Source organism: Chamaea fasciata, unplaced genomic scaffold (assembly GCF_029207755.1).
Source record: "Chamaea fasciata isolate MVZ Bird 193981 ecotype frontalis unplaced genomic scaffold, bChaFas1.0.hap1 SCAF_29, whole genome shotgun sequence".
Classification (NCBI taxonomy): Eukaryota; Metazoa; Chordata; class Aves; order Passeriformes; family Sylviidae; genus Chamaea; species Chamaea fasciata.
This window is the reverse complement of record NW_027094114.1, coordinates 1,884,913-1,890,244: the sequence shown is the minus strand read 5'-3', so window position 1 is coordinate 1,890,244 and position 5,332 is coordinate 1,884,913.

The window sequence follows — 5,332 nt, the reverse complement described above, 5'->3', positions numbered from 1 at the left end:
TAAAACCTGAGTCTGAGCTGATACTGCTTGTTCTCTAAAAGCCTGAGCCTGCTGTTGTAACCCCTCACCTATCTTTTGCAGCGCTTCTACCACAAATACCTGAGTGCCGGAAGGCATGGCTGCTGCTTTATCTAACAAATCTTGGACATTCCAGTTCCCAGGGGCTGAAGCTATGAGGGAACGAGTATTAGCATTCCCATTCTGCAAGATACATTGTTTAACTAGGGCATCTTGCATGTGCTCAGCAATGCCTGCTTTACTTAAAGCGTCAATGATCTTGTCCACAAAGGGGCCAAGAGGCTCCTCCCTCCCCTGTTTTATCCCCATATAAAGAGGAACACCTCCTGGAGCTCTAATTTTCTCCATAGCTCTTTTAGCTACCGCCATGGCCTCTCTCAATTTATCAGGACCTAAGGTAGCTTGAGCCTCTACTCTATGAAGCGGTCCTTGACCCATAAGCTCCTCAATGGTAATGCCGAGTAAGGGGTCTCCTTGGGGACGAGGGAGCGCGGCACTTGCAGCCGCCTCTTCCCTCCATCGGGCTTCAAACAGTAACCTTTGATGTGGGGTATAAATTAAACGAGAAAGACCTCTAACATCTGCGGGCAACAGGAGATTCGTATTAAAAAGGAATTCTAACATTTGTTTAGCGGGTTCGCTTGTGACCCCATAGCTCGCTACAGTAGATCGTAGTTGTGACAAAAGTTTCCAGTCTAAATTAGTAACCTCCGCCCGTTGCCCTCCCTGTGGGTTGTTGTGAAAGATAACTGGGAGGGCGAGGGGGGACGACATCTGCTCCTGAGCTGCCGCGGCCAGATCCGTATCTCCCTCCCACCAGCCCTGATTTGCCAGTGCCGCCCATACCTCCCGTCTTTCTCATGCCATAGCCTCCGCGAGGTCCGATAAGGCTCCGGGGAACGGCTCCGTGGCAACAGGACAGGGAGGGGCATTCTTAGCCTCTGCATTCATGGGGGTAGGGGGTGAAGGCATTAGTGGAGCAGAGGGCTGTGGCGAGGGCTGAACGGTGGGCGTACTGGCCGGCTCTACAGAGTCAGATGGCGGGAGGTCAACGGTTGCAAAGACCGGAGGGTTTGGAGCGGAAGGGTCATCCCCATAAGCCCTATTCCTAGTGTGCATTTCACGAGCATTATCGACAGCTTTCTTCTCCGCCTGACACATAAGCAATTCATTATGCACAGTTCTCCACAACTTGCTCATCTTTTTCGCTGGCTTATCATCATCTAGCACTAATTCCCAAAGCTTATCCCCATACCTGCGCCATTCGGCTAATTCATGAACAGTATGGGGGTTAGCAAAAGAGCCATAAGAGGTAGCATGGCTCAAAAGAGGGGGGAGCTCCTTATCTAAGTCAAGCCCCTTAAATCCCCGCTTTCTAAGAAAAGCAGTAAAGAGATCATACGCTGCTTGCCTTTCGATACTCACCGGTACCGTCGCAAACCCCCAGGCGTCGGCAGCGCGTAGCGGCAGGGCGCACCGATGTGACCACCCCGGGCGTAAATCCGCCATCGAAAGGGACCCGACCCCAATGCAGCTCTAGAGAGGGTAGGGGAGAAGCCTGTTCGGGCGCCAGATGTTGGGTTAACCGGAGCCGCAGGAGAAGAGCCTCATGCTATCATGGTCAGCAAATCTCGTTTATTTCAGGTAGCATACACACATTTATATCTTCTATAATCAGCTCATACATATTGCAAAAGTTAAGCTCAGGATTGGTGCTCAGACTAAAAGTCAGCTACGCCTCTTTCTACATTTCTTTGTGGTTACATAGTTTGAGTAAGTTTTAGTTTTACCGTGCTTCTCCCTCATATCTTTCAGCTACAAGGTCTTGTTATCGTATTCCAGCTGTGCTCAAGGACATACGAAGCTTACTGCCTTGCTGGTTTTCATGAGAGTGCCTGTGTGCTCAGCAAAGCTCTCTCATGTCTGCGTGACCTTTTGCAGCTAGCCAGTTATCAATCACACTCTCCACACCCCCCCTAGATAGTCCACATTATTTATGTCACTTTCAAGTAGTGCTGTTTCAGAAATGCTGTAGCCTTGAACTATTTTGTTACAACACTGCTTTTTTTATTTGAAGAAAGGAGAACTGATGGGCAATACAGAGTCCACTTCACAGCCAAATGGAACATCCATAATCCCTTCTGCTCTTATCTCCAACAAAGGTTCAGCTTTTAAAGAGTATTTACAGGAGACAAATGTTTGAACAAAACACATGTTAATAGCTAATTACCAATTGGCACGTTTAACTACCCTGAGAAAAGGTATTATGGGCATTTCACCAATTTGCAAAATTGTGTCACAATGACAAAAATAAGGTAAGGCAGAGGCTGATGAATTTGTCTCATCAAATATGACAAGCAGAATGCAATATTATTTACTGCTTTTATGTCACTCACCAATTACAGCAACTTACTGGGGACTTAAGGAGAGATTTGGTCTGTATATCGAGGAAAAAAACACTCAGATTTTTAAGAAAGATCAATGGCGATGGGTCAGTCACCATCAGTGGATTCACTCAGTCTATGGATCATTATCTGTACAAACAAATCCCTGTAAAGTAACTTCAGTCTGTGCTTAAAACCTCAGCAGATGTCAGTGCTTGTTGCTAGAATGTTAAGTGTGGTCTCACCAGAGCAGCAGATTTTGAACTGCCAGGAGGCAAAAACACTCACAGATGTGAACATCCCTGTCAATAGGAAATAATATTTTTCCTATATAAGCACCATGATGCGTTTCAAAGAAATATGGATTTTATGCTCTCCCTGTAGCAGGAGGGATCAAAAAATAGACAGCACTGGAACAAGTTCTGCAGGCAAACTGCCATGTATGGAAGCACAGGTTTCCCTCTGTGATCAGACTGCTGAAGGAACAAGGAATTAGGAAAGGTGGCTTTCATTTGACTTTTCACATCACAGATTTGACCTGTAAAATGTTCCTACCCTTCATCCTCTCTTTTTGCTCACTGTTGAACAGTGTTTATGGCTGGGCCGAACTGCTGAATATGTATTTATTTTTAATACACTTGCAGCATGCTTGGAGCAGGTCTTTTTCACAGGGATGCTTGGTCTGACAGTGAAAGAACATCCGGAGACATTAACCTTGAGTGCCTGGGAGCAGCTGCCATGGACAGCTCCTACAAGTGTTTGTAAATGCTGCTACCTGAATGGCATCCAGAATCATGGCCCTCTGTTAAGGGAAAATATTCATTCACACTATCAAAAATACCAGAAATATATCCTAATTGGGTGACTGGACAGCAAAAAGACTCTATAATAAATTATCAGAATAATACCAACAGAATATTTTTAAAATAAATATTCCTCAACATTCATTTTGTGTTTGATGATCTTATATTTACTACACTTATTATCTGTGTAACTTTACACACTGGCATATAATTTTGTGTTGTAAAGGGAGTGCACAGTAAAAATTAAATTGACACTGCGAGTGATGCCTGTTCAGTCCATCTTGCTCCTTTCTTACTCAGTGTTGTCTGCATGGCTTAAAACTCTGGAAGAAAATATCTTTAAATTCATTATTTTTGCTACTGGATCTTGATTTGTGGTGGGAGTTAAGCACTGCAAATATGGGGGAGATATGGGCCCTGCAATTAGCAGTTTTCCTCAGTCACAATGGCAGCATTCCTGCTAAATGATTTGTTGTTTTTAATTATTGGATTATATCTGAAATCAAGTATTCAATTTTGCATATTTCCAATTTGTTCGAATTATAGTCACATCATTATGTTCAAATCAGAGCACCCAAAATGCAGTTTTGCTCCAGGATAATTATCCAATGACTGAAATATGCAAGCAGGGAGTCTCATTTAGGTAGACAGCACAAGAAGCAGGGGGAGCTACTGATGCATACCATTGCATTCTTATCTTCTGAAAACAAAGCTTCAATTTGCTTTGTTCTTGATTGCATTATTCCATGACAGATTTTGTGATCTATAGTTATCTTACATTGCTGCAACATTGAAACCCTTCACCTTTTAACATGTGCTCCTGAACTAATTGCTTTGAAGTACCCCATAGAAATTCTCCAGTGAAAAATAGAGCTAACAAGACAAGTTCAGTGATATGAATAGTAATAATGAGCTGTGTGTATCACAATTCTTGCAGTATTCCAGCCAAATTATTACATATTGGAGTATTTCTCTACAGAAGAGGCTGCACTCTATCTTATTTTTTTCCTTATAAATTGAATTAGTGCACAGACAGGGTAAAATGTGGTTTTCAAGTAATTACCAAGTGATATCATAGCAACCATGCAGCAGTCATGGTAAAAATGCTGGAGTTAAAATAATACTTTTCCACTTTTATTTTCTGGTCCATCCATCGTTTCTGTTTCTATGAGTGTCCATGGCTTTATTTAAACCTCGAACATCGAACCAAACCACAGCACAGAATGTTAGCAACTGTAAAAATTAAAATAATAGGAACAAAGATGTAATAAAAATACCTGGCACCCTCAGCTGCTGTCTTAATCTCTCATCCTTCCAAATATCTACTCCATTTGATAAAATCAAAATCATTTTCCTGTGCATTTAGCAATAAATGGCACCTGGCCTGGCCTTCAGCTGCCATATATGCTGGCCACTATGGATAATAATTGCCCTAATGATAGAACAAAATTTGTGAAAATAAAAAATGACCAGTGTGAAAAATGAGTTCCACTCTCTTTTAAAAATTTATAAGTTTAATAAAAAACAAAAATAGAAAACTAGGAGACAGAAAGGGCAAATGTTCCAGCTGGGGTGCCTCACTAGAAAGCACACCCTTCTCTTTCAATTACTGTGTTTTAAGGATTGCTGTTTTACATATTCAATAGATATTAAAACATTCTTTTCAGTTTTAAGTATCCCAAATCATCTTATCTGATATATTTACTTGTGGGTGGCTTTACTCTGTCTGGTAACATGGGTCTTATAAATATGTTTTTTTGAGTTTTTTTTTGCTTTTTTTCATTTTGATTAAAAAAACAGAAATCCAGCAGCCTTCATGCAGGGCTACAAGGTGACGACTCCTCCCCCATACTGTTTGGCCTGGTCAGTTCAGATGTTACAAAGAAAAAACCCAGTCTTTCCACTATTCACACTATGTCACAATCAGAAAATACCTTCATCACCTTTCTAAACTCTATTGACAAAACACAATACAGTATGTAATAAATGTACTGTATAAAATTCGTGTATTGAAAATTTGTGTGTGTAAAATTATTCAGTGGAATGTAAAACCCCAGATTCCTGGAAGCAGTCTGAGGGCGTCTCCAAACATTCCAAAGTCTTTTTTAGCTTGAAGGTGTTACTTCG